This window comes from Lathyrus oleraceus, chromosome 5 (genome assembly GCF_024323335.1).
Source record: "Lathyrus oleraceus cultivar Zhongwan6 chromosome 5, CAAS_Psat_ZW6_1.0, whole genome shotgun sequence".
Lineage (NCBI taxonomy): Eukaryota > Viridiplantae > Streptophyta > Magnoliopsida > Fabales > Fabaceae > Lathyrus > Lathyrus oleraceus.
This window is the reverse complement of record NC_066583.1, coordinates 512175924-512199676: the sequence shown is the minus strand read 5'-3', so window position 1 is coordinate 512199676 and position 23753 is coordinate 512175924. Positions and strand designations below refer to the sequence as shown.

Sequence of the window (23753 nt, the reverse complement as noted above, 5' to 3'; positions counted from 1 at the left end):
GCAGCATTAGAACCTACGTTTCATGCTCTTTCTAACGCATATAAGCATTAATAGAATCGTGACGGTCGAAAAGTTGACATACCTGCTACGGCAGTGCTTGTGCGCGCGGCTTTCACGTGTTTCAGCTCCAAACAGGTGAGCTAGGATGATTAAGAAGATGTTTGATGCGCTTGCTTCGAGTCCAGGCTGCCTCTAATGCCTCAAATCACGATTTGCCATGAACGGATGAATTTTGGACAGCTGCGTTTTCAAGCTCTTTAAGCTCCAATCTCCAAAACAGTTTGAGAAGATGATTATAGGAGTTGAATGCAAAAGAAATCTCGAAGATTGGTTGAGATTTGAGGAAGATTGATGGATTTGAGGGTTTGGTGTTCTTGATGAAAATTGAGAGAATGTGAGAGGTTTAGATCTGAATTTTGGTGAAAATGAAATTCTGTTATGATTAACAGATGATTATGATTATATATGGTAGCTTAATCCATGCTTAAGTGTGTGATTAACCAAATTAGCATTGTTAGTGTAATTGGTTATTTCAAGTGAGGGGTAAAAATGGTATTTCACTATGCCAGCTCATGCCACCTGTTTTGACAGCACATACACCTTCCAATTATCACATGTGAGCTGTAGAAACTTGCCTCATGCTCATTGGTTGCTTAAATCTCAAAATCACCATGTGACACCATTTGTCCATTTTTATCCATTGCATTTTTCAAGCCAAATCTCAATTTACAAGGCCTATGCAAGAAATGATGATTCCAACACACTCCAAATTCCATTTATGAGGTGTAGCAAAAAGTCCCATCTCCAAATTCCAATTATTTTGAAAGTTGGACAATTTTGCCCCTGATCCAATTCAGTTGTCCAGTTGAAAAGTGACTTTTTGCCTTGGCCACTTTTGGGAAAATCCAATTATGCACCATGAAAGTACATGTCAAATGGAGTTTGTGCATATAAAGAACTTGCAATTTGGACAAAGCATGTGGAAATTATGGCCTCCTGATTACGGGTCATTTTTGAATTTCACTGAGCCATAACTTTCCAACCATACATTGGATTTTCAAGTTCTTGGACTTTTTGGAAAGGTGAGAACAAGATCTACAACTTTCATGTTGAACAATTTTTCATTTGAAGCTTCCTTGGACACGTGGTCTTGAGGTCCAAAACTTTCCATTTTTGGAAACTTCAGTTACAAGTCACTTTCTATTTTTGGCAGTTTTTGTCCTGACTTGATTTTCTTCATTCTTAAGCCTTGAGATGTCATATAACACTTGTCCCAACATGAATGAAGTGTATCCAACTCCTTTCCACCTCCAAATTCACCAGATCATGTACAGTTGACCACAGTTGACTTTTCATCTGATAGATGAATCTGGCAATGCATAGATCAATCTGAGCTCCAATCTTCAACTGAAATGGCTCAAGGGTGAAAACCTAGCCTCAATTATCTCCATAAAACCATATAATGAACCCCATATCCATCATAAACCCCATCTCCTGACTAAGCCCTGCTTGGCCCAATGCAGCTGATTAGGGTTGACCAGTGGTCAAAACCCTAATCTCAAGGTATCTTCTTCAATCTTCTGATGACATCCAACCATGATGATGATGATGTATCATTACAATCAAGATGAAGACCAACATCCATTGGAGAATCATGAAACCCTAATTCATAGCCCAATTCTCAGATGGCCAATGATCAGTCAGTAAACCCTAGGCTTGCACTTGACTTCCTCATCTTCTGATCAAGACTTGGGAGAATGGCTTGCACAATGTAACCACATGATATGCAACATGCAATGCCTAATGACCTAAAATGATATGCAAATATGTTAATGCTTAGTCCCAAGAGAGGAGGGCAAATTTTGAGGTGTTACAGCTGCCCCTATTCAATCCACTGTGGACCTGTCGATACGAAATAGCCTCGGCTTTCGGATGATCAGGATGAAGAGTGATTGAATACCAAGAACAGACGAACAATTTGCACTCTGATGGGATAATAATTAACAACGCCTGTCAGCATCGGCGAAGAAACAAACTCTGAAATCGTCAACCTGGATACCAAAATAAATGGTAACGCAGGGATAACCATGGCCTGATCACCACACATCCACTCGGGATTATCATTCTTTTTATGCTTTTCTTGAACCCCGGAAATTTTCTCTTCTCTTTTTTTCCTTTTCTTGAACCCCGAAGTTTTTTTTTCTTTTTTTTCTTTTTCTTGAACCCCGAAGTTTTTTTTTCGCGCAAACGATCCTCGGATCTCTGCATTTGAACCCCGGAAAATGCCTCAGCACTCCTTCTTTGCCAAAATAATGAACCCCATCTCCAGTTTGAACCCCAGTCGCCTGACGATAACTCTCGATCGCCAGAATGAACCCCGTTCTCCAGAAAATGTCGCAACATCTCCCTTTCTCCATTTGAACCCCGGAAAATGCCTCAGCATATCCTTTCTCCATTTGAACCCCAGGAAAATGCCTCAGCATATCCTTTTCTCCATTCTCCCGTGATAATTCCGCTGGCAACGTCGGAAATAACACCAAACCACTCTGAGGGCGACATGTCAGAGGGTAAACCTTCTCAAAAGGAAGGTAGCATGTGTAACTCTTCCTCAGAAGACACCTATAACGACCTCCATTGGCCTCAGCCAGAGTCTAAGGTGACACATGAACAGAAGATAATCCTAAGGACCTCATCCTGGATACAATCTTCAACTTCAATCTTCATTTGAACCCCAGAAAATACCTCAGTATCTCCTTTTCTCCGTTTGAACCCCAGAACATGCCTCAGCATTTCTTTTCTCCATTTGAACCCCGAAAATCGCGTTGATCGAGTAACGTCTTCTGATTTTATCTCCATCTCTGTCCGACGGAAACATCTCCTCCAATATCGCACTACTGGGGAACATTGTTGATCTGACGTCGTGATGCTAAACTCCTCAGAGTAACATCTTCACCATCCAGCGAAACCAAAACTCCAAGCGGTAACCACGGCTTGAATTGCGCTGATCGCATAACCTTTCCATCTCTGTCCGACGGAAAACAATTACTCCAGTATCGCACTACTGGGGAAATACCTTTGATTCAATCACGATGCTGAACTCCTCGGAGTAACACCTCTTCACCTTTGGGCAAAACCACTTCTCGAACAGTAACCACGGTTTGAGACTAGCTTATGCTCGCAATGATGCATGATTGATTTTTTCTGCGTAATGCTCCATAGTTATGGAAATGCTACGCGATTATTATTTTTCTATGCAATATGCCATGCTATTTTTTCATGATGAATGCATAAAAAGGTATCCCCCTCAAGGGACTCTTCTGGGGAGCATGAGACACTCTGCTGAGGAACTCGCCATTGCTCCGATTCCACCCTGCTGGGGAATAACACTGCTGCTGGGAAATAGGCAACCCTTGTTGGGGAAGAACCTCCTTTGCACCCAATCCGCTCGAGAAACTGCTGGGGATAAACACCACCAACACTCTGTGGGGATACAACAGTCTTGACTTGCTGGGGATATCAATCCTGACTCCGCTTCGGGAAAACCCTCACAGATACCTGCTGACTTCACTGGGGAAATACTCACAGAGACTCTGCTAGGGGAATAGCAACCTCCAGGCTCAACTGGGAATGCATCAATCTAAATCACCTGCCGTGGATAACCATCCTGATCCTGCTTGGGACACGCATACTACTCCGCTGGGGATTATCCATGCAATCCATAGGTAGAATCATCTCAGCTGGGGATGCAGAAATCCGTCCACTACGGGACTTTGTTCAATCCACTGGTAGGATGAACACTGCTGGAGAAATATGTCATTGAAACCCGCTCCACTCGGGGAATAAGCACCTTCAGACCTGGCTGTTGAGGAAACACCAGCGTAAACCCGCCGGGGATAACCATCCTGACTCGGCTGGAGAAGTCCACAGACCTTGAATCTGCTGGGGAGCTAGTCCTATGATTCTGCTCGGGGACCTAGCTGGGACATGAGAAAAGTTGGTACAGAACACCCGTCGACTCGTCGAACCACGGTATCTACCTTCCAGCCTCGCATCAGCTTTCCACTTTTGAGAATTCCCAGACTCGTCTGGACCTTTTCTGCTCCATCATCTTGCATTCCAAGTCGCTCCGCGCTCGACGAGAGACGTACTCCTGGGATTTATACAGAAATTTCAATTTTCCGACTTTGAAGAGTCTTCTTGATTAATTTCAAGGGTCGTCGGACGTCTCGTCGTCTCTCCGTCCTTTCTTCATGCATTCGTCCCTGAGCGGACTCTGCGGGGAATTACACACTTTCAAGTCTTCCGACTTTGAAGAGTATTCTTGATTAACATCAAGGATCATCGTACGCCTCAACGTCTTCGTCGTTCTTTCATATATTCGTTCCTGGGCGAACTCTCTGGGGATTTCTCTTGTCAAAGCTTCCACATCACAACCTGCAAGTGAATGAAAATATCTAACAGTTCCTGCAAAACAGATCGTCAGATAAAACCGTGCCCCAAGCGTGTCAAGATTTCAACACTTGGGTCACTCATCCTTCCGAATAAGATTTCAAGCTTTCAATCTTATAAACATGCATTGGAAGGAAACCTGTATGTTTTAAAATGCAAAGATTCTTTATCAAAATATCTGGATGTTTTTGCAATCAAAGCGGTAATGAAAAACAAAAACAAAATTATTTGACTGAATGTGCATTTTATTGATTGAGAAAGTGTGGCTCAAATTGAGCAATACAAAAGGAAGCAATTCCTGAAAAGAGGTAATTGCGCTCAAAAGGAAAAATCTATCCTAATGGCAATGTGAAACCCGTGATCTCATCGAGTTCCAACTCAGTTACACCCCATATGTCCTCAGACTCTCCTTGCTTTCTGCCTTCTGAACAAGACGATTCCAACCGATCCCTACCGGGTATTATCCATGATGCTTCAACCAAAGCGCAAACGATCATGCCAGACGCAGTTGTTCGTTTCAATCCCTCTTTTGCCTGGACCGCCCTTTCGGGTTTTCAGTCCACCGGGATACCCTTTTTTGCCCAAGTCGCCTCTTCAGGTTTTCGACTTGCCGGGTGTACAGTTTTCATTTTTATCCCTAATTTTTGCCCGAACCTTTTTCTTTGTTTTTTGGTTCGCCGGGATGCCCATTTTTGCCTGGACTATTTTGTTCTTTTCGTCCAGCGGGTCTCTTTTTATACGAAGTATTTTTTAACTGCGTCCGCATTCACAGGGGATGGAAAATCCTCGCCATCCATGGTCGTCAACAACAAGGCTCCGCCAGAGAAAACCTTCTTGACCACGAATGGACCTTCATAATTCGGTGTCCATTTGCCCCTTCGATCGTTTTGAGGAGGAAGGATCCTTTTCAGCACCATATCACCTACATGATACACCCGAGGTCGTACCTTCTTGTCAAAAGCCCGTTTCATCCTTTACTGGTATAACTGCCCATGACAGATGGCTGCTAGCCTCTTTTCCTCAATCAGGCTCAACTCCTCGTACCGGGTCTTTACCCATTCAGCCTCTTGCAACTTTACGTCCATCAGGACTCTCAAAGAGGGAATCTGAACCTCAACAGGTAATACAGCCTCCATTCCATATACCAATGAGAAAGGAGTCGCCCCAGTAGATGTACGCACCGACGTTCGATACCCATGCAATGCAAACGGCAACATCTCATGCCAGTCTTTGTAGGTTACCACCATTTTCTGCACAATCTTCTTTATATTCTTGTTGGCTGCCTCAACCGCCCCATTCATCTTCGGACGATAGGGAGAAGAATTGTGATGCTCAATCTTGAATTCCCGGCACAGCTCTGCCATCATCTTATTATTCAAATTAGAACCATTATCTGTAATGATTCTCTCGGGAACCCCATATCGGCAAATGATGTCTCTCTTGAGAAATCTGGCAACTACCTGCTTCGTCACATTCGTATAAGAGGCTGCTTCAACCCACTTGGTGAAGTAATCAATAGCCACTAATATGAACCGATGCCCATTCGAAGCTGTAGGCTCAATTTTTCCGATCATATCAATGCCCCACATAGTAAATGGCCACGGAGACGACATCAAGCTCAACGGATTTGGAGGCACGTGCACCTTATCAGCATAAATCTGGCATTTATGACACTTCCGCACAAAATTAAAACATTGGGCCTCCATTGTCATCCAGTAATAACCTGCTCTCAGCAGCTTCTTTACCATAGCATTCCCACTGGCATGGGTACCAAACGACCCCTCATGAACCTCTTTCATCAATTGGCTTGCTTCTGCATCATCAACACATCTGAGCAAGACCCAATCAAAATTCCTCTTATACAAGACCCCATCCTTATTCAGGTAGAATACCATGGCTAACCTCCGCAGAGTCTTTCGATCTTTCTTCGATGCTCCCTCAGGATATTCTTGCGTCTCAAGATAGCGTTTGATATCGAAATACCACGGCTTCTCATCATCAGGTGCTGTATCAACAGCAAACACATAAGCCGGTCTATCCAGACGACCTACTTCAACACTGGGGAACTGATTCCACCTCTGTACCTTAATCAAGGCAGCCAGAGTGGCCAAGGCATCCGCCAAAGGATTCTCCTCTCTGGGCACATGATGCATCTTCACCTTGGTGAAAAACGTCAACAATCTCCTCGTATAATCTCGATACGGAACTAAATGAGATTGATGCGTATACCATTTTCCGTTAACCTGATTTATCACCAGAGCTGAATCTCCATATATGATAAGGTTCTTGATTCTCAAATCAATCGCCTCCTCAATCCCCAATATACAAGCTTCATATTCAGCTACGTTGTTGGTACACTCAAATGTTAGCCGGGCAGCGAAAGGAATATGGGATCCTTTCGGCGTAACCAAAACAGCACCAACACCGCTTCCATTCACGTTAACGGCCCCATCAAACATCAGAATCCATTCGGATTCAGGGTCAGGCCCCTCCTCCGGGATCGGTTCCTCGCAATCTTTCGATTCGAGGAACATGATGTCCTCATCAGGGAATTCAAACTTCATCGGTTGATAATCATCGATAGGTTGCTGAGCGAGGTAATCAGACAATACACTCCCCTTGATCGCTTTCTGAGAGGTGTACTGAATATCATATTCTGTCAAAATCATTTGCCACCTCGCAACCCGTCCGGTCAATGCTGGCTTCTCGAAAATGTACTTGATTGGATCCATCTTGGAAATCAATAAAGTGGTATGAACCAACATGTACTGCCTTAGTCGGCGAGCAGCCCAGACCAAAGCACAGCAAGTTTTCTCGAGCAGTGAATATCTTGTTTCACAGTCGGTAAACTTTTTGCTAAGGTAGTATATGGCATGCTCTTTTCGACCAGACTCGTCATGCTGCCCCAATACACACCCCATAGACCCTTCGAGGACTGTCAGGTACAGTATTAATGGTCTCCCCTCCACAGGAGGCATCAGAATCGGAGGCTCCTGCAAATACTCTTTTATTTTCTCAAATGCCACTTGGCAATCATCATTCCACCTGACCGTTTGATCTTTTCTCAACAATTTGAATATCGGTTCACACGTGGCTGTTAGATGAGATATGAACCGTGAAATGTAGTTCAATCTACCCAAGAAACCACGAACCTCCTTCTCTGTTCTCGGTTCAGGCATTTCTTTTATTGCTTTTACCTTTGCAGGATCAACCTCGATTCCTTTTTCACTTACAATGAACCCCAGCAATTTACCGGACCGCACCCCAAAAGTGCACTTGTTCGGATTCAACCTCAGTCTGAACTGTCTCAGCCGGTCGAACAACTTGGCCAGATCTACCAAATGCCCCTCTTCTGTTTGGGACTTTGCTATCATGTCATCAACATAACATTCAATTTCATGATGAATCATATCATGAAACAAAGTCACCATGGCTCTCTGATAAGTAGCACCGGCGTTTTTGAGACCAAATGGCATCACCTTGTAACAAAAGGTACCCCATGGTGTGATGAACGTTGTTTTCTCCATATCATCTGGCGACATTTTGATTTGATTATAGCCAGAAAAGCCATCCATGAAGGAAAACACCGAGAATTGAGTTGTATTATCTACCAACACGTCAATGTGAGGTAACGGAAAATCATCTTTCGGACTAGCCCTATTCAGATCTCGGTAGTCCACACACATTCTCACCTTCCCATCTTTCTTCGGGACTGACACGATGTTCGCAACCCATGGCGGATAATTAGTGACAGCAAGGAAACCAGCATCCCACTGCTTCTGCACTTCCTCTTTAATTTTCATTGCCATGTCAGGTCGAGTTCTGCGCAACTTCTGCTTCACTGGAGGACAATCTGTTCTCAACGGTAGCTTGTGCACAACAATATCGGTATCCAACCCGGGCATATCTTGATAAGACCAGGCAAAGATGTCGACATACTCTTTCAACAACGCTACCAATCTGCTCTTTACACTTTCCTCCAAAGCAGCCCCGATTTTCACTTCTTTCTTAACCTCGTCGGTACCCAGGTTCACGACCTCAATCTGTTCCTCGTGCGGCTGAATCACCTTCTCCTCTTGTTTTAACAACCTGGCTAATTCCCCTGGCAATTCACAATCTTCTTCGTCTTCTTCTTCAGCAAGATAGATTGGATTGTCGAAGTCATATGAGGGTGTAACAGGATTGTTATCAATGAGATCCGGAGAGGAATCGCATCTGCATGAATGTTGATTCATGCACTGCTTTAGAACCGGTGCGAGAAATTGAAAAAGAAAAAATGAAAACATTGCCATTTTTATTTGTTTTTATTTTTAAACTGCAAAAATAAATGAAAAACAAGGAACACCGCTTTTAACTGAAAAACATCCTTTATTGATGATGCAAATTTGCAAATTTAAACATGAGGTGGCCCTTACAATGAACCATTACGTGTCGGGCAACACGTATGGTTTGCATGCATATAAGAAGGAAAACAAGAAAAATATTACTCTTCGAGGAGAGTGACCCGGATGATCTCTTCGGCCTTCCAGTTCTGGATTTCCATCCCTGGTACGCACGGCTTTATCCACTGGTCCATGTCGCAATCACTGTCAGTATCTTCACCCATCATACAGATTTGATCTGGATCCAGCATTCCAGCGCTCGTGAAGGTAACCGACGTACGACCTCCTCTTCCTCGCCCTGAGCCTCGGCCCGGTTGATATCCAACTCCAAAGCGATCCTTCTTCTCAGGGACCTCCATCATTTTGCCCCAACCAGGAGCCTCTCCGCTTTTGACCACCTCAGCAGCCTGCTTGTAGGAAGCGATGGATGGTTTCTCTTCCTCCTGCTTAGCAAACAGAGCATTCTCCACCTTAACGGTTTCAAATGCCTGGCTAGGCGTCTCCCAGATTTCTCCATCCATCTCTACGTATTTGAACGAAGACAGGTGGCTGACAAAAATGTCCTCCTCTCCGCATACGGTGACGACCTGACCTCCCCAGACATATTTCAGCTTCTGGTGCAAAGTCGAAGTAACTGCTCCCGCAGCATGAATCCATGGGCGACCCAACAGGCAACTGTATGCCGGCTGAATGTCCATGACGTAGAAAGTCGACTTGAACACCTCTGGTCCAATCTTCACCGGCAATTCGACCTCCCCAAATACGGCCCGCTTTGACCCATCAAATGCCCGCACAATCAAATCAGTCGGGGTCAAAATCAGCCCATCACAGTTCAGCTTCGCCAAGGCCTTCTTCGGCAACACATTTAATGAGGAGCCGGTATCAACCAGCACATGCGAAAGCACGACTCCTTTACACTCCATTGCAATGTGTAAAGCCCGGTTATGGTTCCTTCCATCTACGGTCAAATCCATATCAGTAAAGCCCAGCCCATGGCTAGCATGCACGTTGGATACGACCGTCTCCAATTGGTTGATAGTGATTGATCGCTCGACTGGGTGAGTCGAGAATGGGATACAAACTGCAAGTGCACAGTTCTATCGCGTAGTTTTAAAAGATATCGATCCCACAGGGACTTATGAATCGATATACCGTTATCTAAAGTTACTACGTAAATCTAAGGTGAAGATGTTTGATTGTTTGGGGAAAAACTAAGAGCTAAACTAATGTCTAGATTAAATATTAATAAAACGGATATCGGTATGTAATTCGTCAAAACTAGGGAATCAAGTCTTTGTCGGTTTCTTGGTTTTAAAATGAATCGTTTCGGTTAACTTTATTGGTTAAAGGTTCTATCTCAAACTCTCGCTCTGTTGAATAAACCATGATTTTATATTAATGTTGCTGTCACTTATAATTAAGTCAAAAACCATATTTTGAAAACAATAAAGTTGCAGAAACTCTTTTTAAGAAAATACTGACCGTTTTAAACACCCTTATCTCAAACTCTCGCTCTGTTGACTTAGGTTATATAATTAAATCCAAATGCTTAACTCTCGTCCTCACATTCAATCTTTAAAAATACTTTTTGGAAAAGGTCAGAATTTAATTAACTCTAAAACTTGCTCTCGCCCTGATCTAGAATTAATGCCTAACTTACACTGTCCAGTTAAAATCTCAAACTCTCGCTCTATTGATTTTAACTTCTTTATGTCTTTTACTTTTGTAAAAAATCTTGTTATTAAACCTGTAAGTTGAGACCATAAAAAGATTGATTTTGATTTTAAGTTTAGATAGACCGACTCAGTCTCGATCCCTTATTCTGCTTACTTTACATACCGATACCTAGGCAAATTAGCCAGACATGCTAAATAAACAAGAATTTATATCATGCATAAACAGACTCATTCCAGGCAGGCAATATGAATAAACAATAGAATAAAACATAAAAAATTAAATAACAATTAAAGAACCTGAATGCGTAATACAATGGTCTTGAACACTCCACCACAAGCCGGTAGGATTTGTTCTTCGATTCTTCAATTAAGCAGTAAAATAAATCAAGGAAATAAAACTCGAATATAACGTAAGGTTAAATCCGGTATAAAGTTGCACAGTAGTTTCCGGTGTAGAAACTATTATGCGAAAAATATCTAAAAGCTAAAAACGGGAAAGATAAATTGCAAGGGAAAAGAGAAAGTAAAGCTTGCAAAAGAAATAAATAAAATGAACAATGCTGGAAAGGAAGAAAAATAAGCAAAGGCGTGAAAGGAAAATTTGGCAGAGCTTTCGCAAAACTGAGCGTGCAAAAACTTGTTGTTCGGCAAAGAGAGGAGATGGCTATTTATAATAGCCTTGGTAACTGCCTTGCGTTTCCTACGAGTCTTCAGCATGGCTAAATACACGGCTTGGGAATAGGACACGAAGTCCTCAACGTTACTTCCATTCTTCTGAGAGCGTAACTTGCGCCAAAAAGCTAGTGGACTGGTGTGACGCTCGTCACACCATGTGTGACGTCCGTCACAAGGCTACTTCGCGTGACGCTCGTCACAACCCTTGTGACGCCCGTCACAGGGGCAACGTGCGCTTTCTTTTGGGCTGGGCTTGGTCTTGGTTATTTGTTTCCTTTTTATTGCTTTTTACACCTCCTTTTCTTCCTTTTTTCACTTTTGCTTCAAAATGGGTACCTGATGTAAATAGAAAAGAAATACTGCATAATATCTGATAAAATGGGATAAATTAAAGTAAATGATAATATAATCTAATTAAATTAAGTCTTAAAATGTGATATAATTTCATGTTATCAAACTCCCCCATACTTAAATCTTTGCTTGTCCTCAAGCAAAATTCAGTATAGAACTTGTTAAAAGTTTTAGCTAGGTGAAATTTCAAAGCACACCTCAATTCGTACTAGGTTGCGAATGGATTTTTGTTTAAGAGGATTTTGAGTTTAATCTTGACATCAACAACTACCGTTACAACTTAGATAACCCTATTTTTATGCCAATCAGTTTCAAGTACCCTATGATAGCTATCCTGGTTCCTTTAGTCTTATTTTACCCGTTTTCATTCTAGCGAAATCACATTAAGCCCTTTATCTTTTCGCGCACATAGTGGAGTAACCGGTTAGTGATTATGATCCGCTTTTAGCTAGAAGTTCTGGTACATAAGTCGGATAACTTCATTATTCAGTCCATTGCAAATTGCGGGGGATCGGACCGTAGTCCGCCCTACCAAGTTCAGTACCAGATTCCTACTGAACCAACTCATAATGGATCTTTCGTATTGTGCTTTTGCATGATCTGCAACCTTTAGATTAAATGATCTGGTAAGGATCACCTAATTTAATTAGTGCATTTCTTGACATATTTATATATTTTAGGTTACTTTGGGGATCATTCACTTATATTCATCGGCTCTCCACGTAGTTTGCTATTAAGATGGTGCTGACTTCTGTATAAACTACTTGGGGTTGCCATAGAACTAAAAGTTCGAGGAATTGGTATAATAGGTACTTATCCTGATCTAACATATTGAGGTTCTCAGAGCGTTGTTACGGTAATGGTTTTGTTTTGATCTCACTCAAGTTTTATAAAGTAAGCAACCTTTATACTTATTGGGTGTGTTAAAATTTTTGTTATGGCTCAGGAAATTGAGGGGAATAGATAATAGAAAATTTTCACACTTAGGAACTTAACTTAAAATAAATATATATTATAATAATTTTTTTTTTTTTTTTTCATAATAAGAAAGGGAAATAACAATGAAAGGGAAAATAACATACTTGAAAAAAAAAATGAGAATGGAAAGAATATTGTTTCCCCCCCCCATACTTAAACTAAACATTGTCCTCAATGTTTTAAGGAAATGAAATACAAGATGGAAAGGAAAAAGAAAATAACAACTAAGGCTGCCTTCCGCCTCTGGTTCTTGGACCTGGTGATCTTTGACGTATGTCTAAGTTGTCGAACCTGTTGAACAATTCAGTAAACCGCTGGTCGGTTATGGCATTCCGAGCGTCCTGTTGCTGTTGCATTTGACGCATCATCTGCATCATCTCTGTATTCTGTGCCTGCATACCATCGATAGCATCCATAATGTCATCGTTGGTCGCAGGCCTTCGTCGTCGACGACGTTGGGAGGATGGGCCGGCTGCATTACTGGAAGGGTTTAGCGGGACTGATTGTTGTGTTGGCGGATGATCACCTTGTTCCATTTCTTCAAACTCATCTGTTTGCTGGTTTGTTTGTGAAGGCTCGGTGGTTTCAGGAGCGCTAAGATCGTAGAGGTGGCGGTCGGGGTTTGTGACATCAGTTAGGGTGGTATTGGGTAGCACAACACTCGGGACTGCTTGGTTGTTCACCATAAGATAATAGCCTCCGCCTACTCTGTTTTTAATCAGGCGGCTGGAGCGGCAATAGCTGATATCCATAGACAGGGGAGGTAGGGATTCTAAAGTTTGGAGTTTATCCCCTAGGTTCAGGCCAAGTGCTATGGAGGTTATTAATCCACCAATTATAAAGGGTTGCCGGCCTCTAGCACATAAGGTGCGGATATGATGAAAGAGAAAAGAGGCGGCGTTTACCTTAGTATCCGGTTCGAAAACGCACTGGAGGAAAAATAACTCCTTCGAGTTAACCTTACTGTTGTTTGGTCTTCCAAAAAGTATGTTTTGCAGGATACGGAGAAAATAACGGATGGTGGGGTTATGGATGTGGGAGAGAAGGAGTTCTTCCCAGTTGTAGGTATTTATACCGGAATTTTTCTTAAAAAGATCGAAAACTAGAACTGTGTTCCAGTTTGAGGTTGGAGGGATTCTGGCATGCAGCAGACCTTCTGTGGGAAATTGTAGCATGGCACTCAATTGGCGTTGGGTTAGAGAGTACTCGGTGTTAAACATACGGAAGGTTGCCGTACCGGTTAGAAATTCACCTTCACCGGCGGGAGTGGTGTAGTCGTAAGAACTTAGGAATTCTAAGGTTAGGGAAGGGTAGGTGGGTTGGTTATGGGTGCAAAGGAAGGTTAAATCGGCTTTACGGAGCATCCACTCGATACCTTGGAGTAAGCCCAATTGTTGTAAACAAGTTAAATCGGGGTACCTGGTGGGAGCGACGCCTCGCTGTTGGAAGCGCTCGAATTGCTCTTGCTGATAGTTGTCATCTCCGGATCGGAAGATGATATTTCCGAAATTTTGATTTCCCGCCATTGTGATGAATTTTTGAAGGGATGATTTGGAAAGGAAAAGAAGTGTGTTTGATATGAGAGAATTGTTTTGTGGTGAATGAAGGAAGTTTTGGTAGGTATTTATAGGAGAAGGATTGGAAGGTAGAAAGAAAAAGTGGTTGAAAAGTAATTAAGTGTGGTAAATGAAAAATGAATGGGGAATGTAAAAAATTAAAGTGTAACGTTCGTCTCCAACGGCTCCTTAACGTTCACTTGTCTGAAGGGTGTTACGCTCGTCACAGGGGTGTGACGTTCGTAACAGGCGTTTTGCGTGCCGTTCGTCATGGAGTGTGTGACGCTCGTCACACCTCCTTTTTGGCAAGGCTTCAGTGGCGCTTCACAGAATTACTTGTAGCGTATTTTAATGTTTTGTTTTGCTTATGATCAGTTTAGTCTGCAGTTTAATTTATTGTGCACGCTTAATCTGCTTTGTATAGTAATAATAATAGGTAACAACAGTAGAGCATAATAGCCATTGCATAATAAAATTAATTAAACAGCTTCAATAAAAATGATCATAATGTATTACAGGGAAGGAAAATAATGAAATGAAATAGAAATAAACATGAATTCAAACAACATTAATGAAAAAATCTAGCCTAAAACTAAATAACTTAGAAAGAAATATAACTAAATTCCATCTATCTTCGGATCTCTGGCCGGAGGAGCAAAGGAGTTAACATGATGCCGTAACATACGTAACTGACTTGCCGTTCTGCTCATGCATTCTAGGATTTCAAGTCTCAAGTTATGGAAATCTTCCCTGAGGGCGTCTTGCTCTGACATCAAGGCTTCAATGACTGTTTTAATATCTGTTCCTGGCATATGATGTCGGAGATCAGGCATGACTGATTCTTCGGTCAGGACAGGCTGAGGAGGAGGATCAATATCATAGTAGCCGGAAGGTGTCTGAGGGTCAGACTCAGCAAGAGAGATATGGTCAACATAGTGCTCATAGTCGTCACAAATCTCATAATCCTGGATGGATTCAGTGGATCCAGCCGGAGTTGGGGTTTCATTCAGGTTATAGAGCCAGTTCCTTTGATTATGAACACTAGTTCTAGGATCGGGCATGGTGAATAGGCAGAGAACCTGGTTATCAATAATAAGCTCGAACTCATCAGACCCTATGTTTGCTATAAACATAGTGTTGAAGAGGAAGGGTATACTCATAGTAGTAATGCCACAAAAAGGGTTAAGGTCAAGCATAGGCTGACGTCGTCCAATAGCATTACCTATCATAGTGATCAAACCGCCTATTCTAATGGGTGCTTGCTCATCCTGGATAAGGTGGTCCAAATTAGCTAACATAAAAGTAGCACCGTTTACTGGACGGTTCTGGGAAGCACAAAATATGATGAAGAGTTCATCACGTGAAACTGAAGTACTATTTGGCTTCTTCCCAAATAAAGTGTGGGTCAGGATCTTATGGAAATAGCGAAAAGCCGGGTTATGTATGTTTCCAGAGAGAAACTCATGTTCTTCGGGCTCATCATTTCCAGTCAGCTTACCCCAAAAGTGTTCAAGCTCTCTATATTCAAAAAGTTCTTCCTGGCTTACAGTGAATGTATCAAAGGAGGTAGGAAAACCCAAAAGGTTGGTGAAGTCTCTAATATTAAATTGGTACTCCATATTGAACATTCTGAACTGGATAAAACCTCTGCTAATTCCTTTTCCATGGCTAGGTAGATAGATTAATGAACTAAGGAATTCTAGTGTGAGTCTCCGGTAGGTGGTGAAATGTCTCAGGATAGGGGAGGTCTCCCATCCTATCTGATTCAGCAAAAACAGGACACTCTGTCTCAGTCCAAGGGCAGTCATAGCCCAATCATCAGCATATAAACTAGGTAGCATCTCTCTAGCGGCTAGTTCTTCAAACTTTCGTTTCTGAGCCATTCCTCTGAACTTGATACCCATACGATCAAAATGTCCCATCTGGTTAGTGTTAACTAGAGAAAAGAAACATGAGTTTAAGTCAGGATTTGGCCAAATGCCGAAAGAAGAAAAGAATTATTATTATTATATATAGATATATTTTTTTTCTTTTTGAATAAATCAATAATGAATACTAAATAGAAATTAAAAGAATAATTAAGAGAAAAATAGAGAAATGATAATAATAATAGAATAATAAAATAACAGATTAATTTGTGGGTTGTCTCCCACTAAGCGCTTTGTTTAAATGTCGCAAGCTCGACAAAGAAACTGTTAAATATAGTCTATGAGTCCTGGGGGCGTTTCGTCTAAGTGTAGAATTTGTGAATCCTCGTTGGTTTCCGCATAGTGATAATGTTTCAGACGTTGCCCGTTTACGGTGAACGGTTCTGTAGATTGTCCTTTTATTTCTACCGCTCCACTGGGAAAGATTTTAGTGATATGAAAAGGTCCTGACCATCTGGATCGTAGTTTTCCCGGGAATAACTTTAGTCTAGAGTTAAATAAAAGTACTGCGTCGCCTTGCTTGAAGACTTTCCTTGATATACGCTTGTCATGCCATTGTTTTGTTCTTTCTTTATAGATTTTGGCATTTTCATAGGCGTCTCTTCTGAGTTCCTCTAATTCGTTTATGTCAAGGATTCTCTTTTCACCGGCGGCTTTATAATTCAAATTTAAATTTCTAATAGCCCAATAGGCTTTATGTTCTAATTCTACCGGGAGGTGACAGGATTTTCCATAAATGAGCTTAAATGGGGTCGTCCCTATGGGAGTTTTATAAGCAGTTCGGTATGCCCATAAAGCTTCTGGTAATTTCAATGACCAATCTTTCCTTGAAGTGGCGACCGTTTTTTCTAGTATTTGCTTGATTTCTCTGTTAGATACTTCCACTTGTCCACTGGTTTGAGGGTGGTAAGGTGTTGCTATCCTATGTCTCACTCCATATTTAAGTAGTAGTTTTTCGAGTACCTTGGATATAAAGTGTGATCCACCATCACTGACTACTATTCTTGGGATGCCAAATCTCGGAAATATTATATTTTTAAAGAGTCTAGTTACTACTCGGGTGTCATTTGTTGGAGAAGCTATAGCTTCGATCCATTTTGATACGTAGTCAACTGCCACGAGTATGTATTTGTTACCGAAAGAGGATGGAAAGGGTCCCATGAAGTCTATCCCCCACACGTCAAAAATCTCTACTTCCAAAATACCTTTTTGTGGCATCTCGTCACGTCTAGATATGTTTCCCGTGCGTTGACATCTGTCACACTCCTTAATAGCCGCATGTACGTCCTTCCATATAGTTGGCCAATAAAAGCCAGCTTGTAGGATTTTAGAGCAGGTCTTGGATGTACTTGTGTGACCACCATAAGGCGCAGAGTGACAGTGTTGGATTATATTTTCTACCTCTTCTTCGGGTATACATCGACGGAAAATACCATCGGGGCCTCTTTTGAAAAGTAAGGGATCATCCCAGTAATAGTGTTTTATGTCGTGGAAGAATCGTTTCTTCTGCTGGTAAGATAAAGTAGGTGGAACTATTCCGGCAGCTAAATAATTGACTAGATCAGCGTACCATGGTATGACAGATATAGCTAAGGTGGTTTCTACTTGCATGTCGGAGTTGTTCTCTTCCAAAGTAGCTATGAGTTTATCATACGAGAAATCATCATTAATGGATGTTCTTTCTGGTTCAAGGTTCTCAAGTCTAGAGAGGTGGTCTGCTACTACGTTTTCAGTTCCTTTCTTGTCTTTGATTTCTAAGTCGAATTCTTGTAGTAACAAGATCCATCTTAGGAGTCTAGGTTTAGCATCCTTTTTTGTTAAAAGGTACCTGATAGCAGCGTGATCAGTGTAAACTATTATTTTGGCTCCTACCAGGTAAGAACGAAATTTATCTAGCGCAAATACCACTGCTAGGAGTTCTTTCTCGGTTGTGGCATAATTCATCTGCGCTTCATCCAGGGTTCTGCTAGCGTAATATATAACGTGAAGCTTTTTATCCTTTCTTTGTCCTAAAACAGCACCTACAGCATAATCACTGGCATCGCACATTATTTCGAATGGTTCATTCCAGTCTGGTGTCTGCATAATGGGTGCGGAGATCAATGCTTGTTTAAGAGTTTGAAATGCTTTTAAACAGTTATCGTCGAATATGAATTCAACATCTTTCATCAACAGTCCGGTTAAGGGTTTAGTTATCTTAGAGAAGTCTTTGATGAATCGTCGGTAAAAACCGGCGTGTCCTAGAAAGCTTCGTACTTCTCTCACGGTTCTTGGGGGTTGAAGATTTTCGATTACCTCTATTTTGGCTTTGTCTACTTCAATTCCTCTGTTCGAGATGATGTGTCCTAAAACAATTCCTTCTTGTACCATAAAGTGGCACTTTTCCCAATTAAGTACTAAGTTTACTTTTACACATCGCTCCAGAACTCTTTCCAGGTTTTCAAGGCATTCTTCGAAACTTTGTCCGTATACAGAAAAGTCATCCATGAATACTTCCATGATGTTTTCGAGAAAGTCGGCGAATATTGCCATCATGCATCTTTGAAAAGTTGCAGGGGCATTACACAGACCAAACGGCATTCGTCTATACGCGAAGGTACCAAAAGGGCATGTGAATGTTGTCTTTTCTTGGTCATCAGGGTGAATTGGTATTTGAAAGAAGCCTGAATAACCGTCTAAATAACAGAAATGTGAATGTTTAGCTAATCGTTCTAACATTTGGTCAATGAATGGTAAAGGGAAATGATCTTTTCGGGTTGCTTTGTTTAGTTTCCTATAATCAATGCACATTCTCCATCCCGATTCGATTCGTTTAGTTATAGTTTCTCCTTTTTCGTTTTCAATAACGGTTATGCCTCCTTTCTTGGGTACAACGTGTACAGGACTAACCCATTTGCTGTCAGATATAGGATATATAATACCTGCTTCTAATAACTTGGTTATTTCTTTCTTTACTACCTCACTTAGGATCGGATTTAGTCTTCTCTGGTGTTCCCTAGAGGTTTTACAGTCTTCTTCTAACATGATGCGGTGCATACAAATAGAAGGGCTTATTCCTTTAAGATCGGTGATGTGGTATCCTAGTGCAGTTGGATATTTTCTTAAGATATGTAGGAGTTTTTCTGTTTCGAGTCTTCCTAGATCTGCATTAACTATCACAGGTCGTTCAAGTTCTAAGTCTAGGAATTCATATCTCAGATTTTTGGGAAGTGTTTTCAAATCAGGGGTTGGTTTGTTAAGACACTGCGTAGGATCTGGTGTTATTGCTAGGCATTGTTTAGATTTGTCCTCTTAAAGATAGTCTGATGGTTTGTCTTCTCCTGACTCTGCTTCTTTTATGCATTCATCGATGATATCCATGAAGTAACATGTATCTTCTATTGCAGGTGCTTTCAAGAATTGGGAAAGAATGAATTCAATTTTTTCTTCACCTACTTCGAAGGTGAGTCGTCCTCGTTTTACGTCTATGATTGCACCGGCAGTTGCTAAGAATGGTCTTCCTAGTATAATAGGTGTCGTATCATCTTCTCTAATGTCATAATTGTGAAGTCAGTGGGAATGTAAAACTGACCTATGCGTACGGGAACGTTTTCAAGGATTCCTACAGGATATTTGATGGAACGATCTGCTAATTGCACAGACATTTTGGTCGGTCTTAATTCTCCCATCTCCAGTTTCTTACATATGGATAAGGGCATAACGCTAATTCCGGCTCCTAAATCGCATAAGGCTTTGTCGATGACAAATTTTCCTATGTGACAGGGTATAGAGAAGCTACCCGGATCCTTGAGTTTAGGGGGCATGTTTTGGATTATAGCGCTACATTCGGCAGGGAGTGTAACGGTTTCGCTATCCTCAAGTTTCCTCTTATTAGAAAGAATTTCTTTTAAGAATTTAGCATATGAGGGCATCTGCGTAATAGCTTCGGTAAACGGAATTGTAACGTTTAATTGTTTAAGGAGATCAACAAATTTTCTAAATTGGCCTACATCTTTGGTTTTAACAAGCCTTTGAGGGTAAGGTATAGGTGGTTTGTAAGGTGGTGGAGGTACATAAGGTTCCTTCTTTTTTAGGGTTTCCTTATTACTCTCTTCCTTTTCCTTAGGTTCACTTTCCTCAGTGGATTTCTCAGGGTTTTGGTTTTCTATCCTTGGGTCAGACGGTCCTTCCACTTCCGTTCCACTTCTCAATATAATTGCATGAGCTTGGCTTCTCGGATTGGGTTGGGGCTGTCCAGGGAATGTACCAGTTGGTGCAGCGGTAGGTGCTTGTTGTTGAGCTACTTGAGATATTTGCGTTTCCAGCATTTTGTTATGGGTAGCCAAGGCATCTACTTTGCTTGCGAGTTGTTTAAGTTGTTCGCCAGTGTGTATGTTCTGGTTTAAGAAATCTTTATTGGTTTGTTGTTGGGAAGCTATAAAGTTTTCCATCATGATTTCCAAGTTGGATTTTCTAGGGGTATTATTGTTAGGATTCGGTTTCTGATATCCTGGAGGTATAGATGGGGCTTGATTTGGAGACTGTCCAGGTGCGTATAAAGCATTATTACTCTTATATGAGAAGTTTGGATGGTTCTTCCAATTTGGATTATAGGTATTCGAATAGGGGCTTCCTTGAGCATAGTTTACTTGCTCTGTTTGGATTCCAGTCAAGAGTTGACATTCCGCAGGAGTGTGGCCTTGGATTCCACAGACCTCGCAATTCTGAGTTATAGCAACCACGGCTGCTGGAGGCGATACGTTTAAACTTTCAATCTTCTGGACCAAAGCATCCACTTTTGCATTGACGTGATCAAGGTTACTTATCTCGTACATGCCAGTTTTCGGTTGAGGTTTTTCCACTGTTGTTCGTTCGGTTCCCCACTGATAGTGGTTTTGGGCCATGCTCTCGATAAGCTGGTAAGCATCAGCATAAGGTTTGTTCATTAGTGCACCACCTGCAGCGGCGTCTATTGTTAACCTTGTATTGTATAAGAGACCATTATAAAATGTGTGAATTACTAACCAGTCTTCCAAACCATGGTGTGGGCAAAGTCTCATCATGTCTTTGTATCTTTCCCATGCTTCGAAAAGAGACTCGTTGTCTTTCTGTTTAAATCCGTTTATCTGGGCTCTTAACATAGCTGTTTTGCTTGGTGGAAAATATCGGGCAAGAAAAACTTTCTTCAACTCGTTCCATGTGGTGACTGAGTTGGAAGGAAGAGATTGAAGCCATCTTCTAGCGCTATCTCTTAATGAGAAAGGAAAAAGACGAAGTCGAATTGCCTCTGAAGTGACACCATTAGCTTTAACAGTATCAGCGTATTGGACAAATACGGATAAATGAAGGTTTGGATCTTCGGTAAGATTTCCAGAGAATTGGTTCTGTTGCACAGCCTGCAACAACGAAGGTTTAAGTTCAAAGTTGTTTGCTTCGATTGCGGGCGGAGCAATACTTGAATGTGGTTCATCTTGCGATGGAGCGGCGTAATCTCTAAGAGCACGAGCTGGTTCTGCCATCTCGGTTAAAGAAGGAAAATCTTTGAGATCAGGAAGGTCTATAGGAGGGAGATTGTTTTCAGCACGATATTCCCGAATTCGTCGTAAGACTCGGAGATATAGTTCTATATCGTTGATTCGTAAATAGAGCGGTTCGCCTTGAGAGCGAGTGCGTGGCATACAAATCAACGAAAGAAAGAAAATAGAAGAAAAAGAAACCTTAGTCTCTACAGCGTAACGGAAGAGTTACGATATCGATTGAATAAAAGATCCCCGGCAACGGCGCCAAAAACTTGATCGCTCGACTGGGTGAGTCGAGAATGGGATACAAACTGCAAGTGCACAGTTCTATCGCGTAGTTTTAAAAGATATCGATCCCACAGGGACTTATGAATCGATATACCGTTATCTAAAGTTACTACGTAAATCTAAGGTGAAGATGTTTGATTGTTTGGGGAAAAACTAAGAGCTAAACTAATGTCTAGATTAAATATTAATAAAACGGATATCGGTATGTAATTCGTCAAAACTAGGGAATCAAGTCTTTGTCGGTTTCTTGGTTTTAAAATGAATCGTTTCGGTTAACTTTATTGGTTAAAGGTTCTATCTCAAACTCTCGCTCTGTTGAATAAACCATGATTTTATATTAATGTTGCTGTCACTTATAATTAAGTCAAAAACCATATTTTGAAAACAATAAAGTTGCAGAAACTCTTTTTAAGAAAATACTGACCGTTTTAAACACCCTTATCTCAAACTCTCGCTCTGTTGACTTAGGTTATATAATTAAATCCAAATGCTTAACTCTCGTCCTCACATTCAATCTTTAAAAATACTTTTTGGAAAAGGTCAGAATTTAATTAACTCTAAAACTTGCTCTCGCCCTGATCTAGAATTAATGCCTAACTTACACTGTCCAGTTAAAATCTCAAACTCTCGCTCTATTGATTTTAACTTCTTTATGTCTTTTACTTTTGTAAAAAATCTTGTTATTAAACCTGTAAGTTGAGACCATAAAAAGATTGATTTTGATTTTAAGTTTAGATAGACCGACTCAGTCTCGATCCCTTATTCTGCTTACTTTACATACCGATACCTAGGCAAATTAGCCAGACATGCTAAATAAACAAGAATTTATATCATGCATAAACAGACTCATTCCAGGCAGGCAATATGAATAAACAATAGAATAAAACATAAAAAATTAAATAACAATTAAAGAACCTGAATGCGTAATACAATGGTCTTGAACACTCCACCACAAGCCGGTAGGATTTGTTCTTCGATTCTTCAATTAAGCAGTAAAATAAATCAAGGAAATAAAACTCGAATATAACGTAAGGTTAAATCCGGTATAAAGTTGCACAGTAGTTTCCGGTGTAGAAACTATTATGCGAAAAATATCTAAAAGCTAAAAACGGGAAAGATAAATTGCAAGGGAAAAGAGAAAGTAAAGCTTGCAAAAGAAATAAATAAAATGAACAATGCTGGAAAGGAAGAAAAATAAGCAAAGGCGTGAAAGGAAAATTTGGCAGAGCTTTCGCAAAACTGAGCGTGCAAAAACTTGTTGTTCGGCAAAGAGAGGAGATGGCTATTTATAATAGCCTTGGTAACTGCCTTGCGTTTCCTACGAGTCTTCAGCATGGCTAAATACACGGCTTGGGAATAGGACACGAAGTCCTCAACGTTACTTCCATTCTTCTGAGAGCGTAACTTGCGCCAAAAAGCTAGTGGACTGGTGTGACGCTCGTCACACCATGTGTGACGTCCGTCACAAGGCTACTTCGCGTGACGCTCGTCACAACCCTTGTGACGCCCGTCACAGGGGCAACGTGCGCTTTCTTTTGGGCTGGGCTTGGTCTTGGTTATTTGTTTCCTTTTTATTGCTTTTTACACCTCCTTTTCTTCCTTTTTTCACTTTTGCTTCAAAATGGGTACCTGATGTAAATAGAAAAGAAATACTGCATAATATCTGATAAAATGGGATAAATTAAAGTAAATGATAATATAATCTAATTAAATTAAGTCTTAAAATGTGATATAATTTCATGTTATCAGTGATCTCCTGAGGCACATAGGCTTTCTTCAGAATTTTCAATAAAGCCTCCCTATGACCCTCAGAACTCAACAGCAGTGAAAGGATCGAGATCTTAGAAGGAGTCTGCTGCAAATGGTCCACCAATTTATACTCAGACTTTTTGATTATTCTGAGGAATTCTTCAGCCTCATCATCAAATTTGTTATCCGACCCCGCAGGCGCCGGTGTCATCACAGGAGTACT

General features: G+C 41.2%; 1 pseudogene; it reads left to right on the top strand.

Annotated features, from left to right (window-relative positions):
* Positions 1–21008: 21008 nt before the first annotated feature.
* On the top strand, positions 21009–21108 carry LOC127089306 (uncharacterized; annotated as a pseudogene).
* Positions 21109–23753: the final 2645 nt, after the last annotated feature.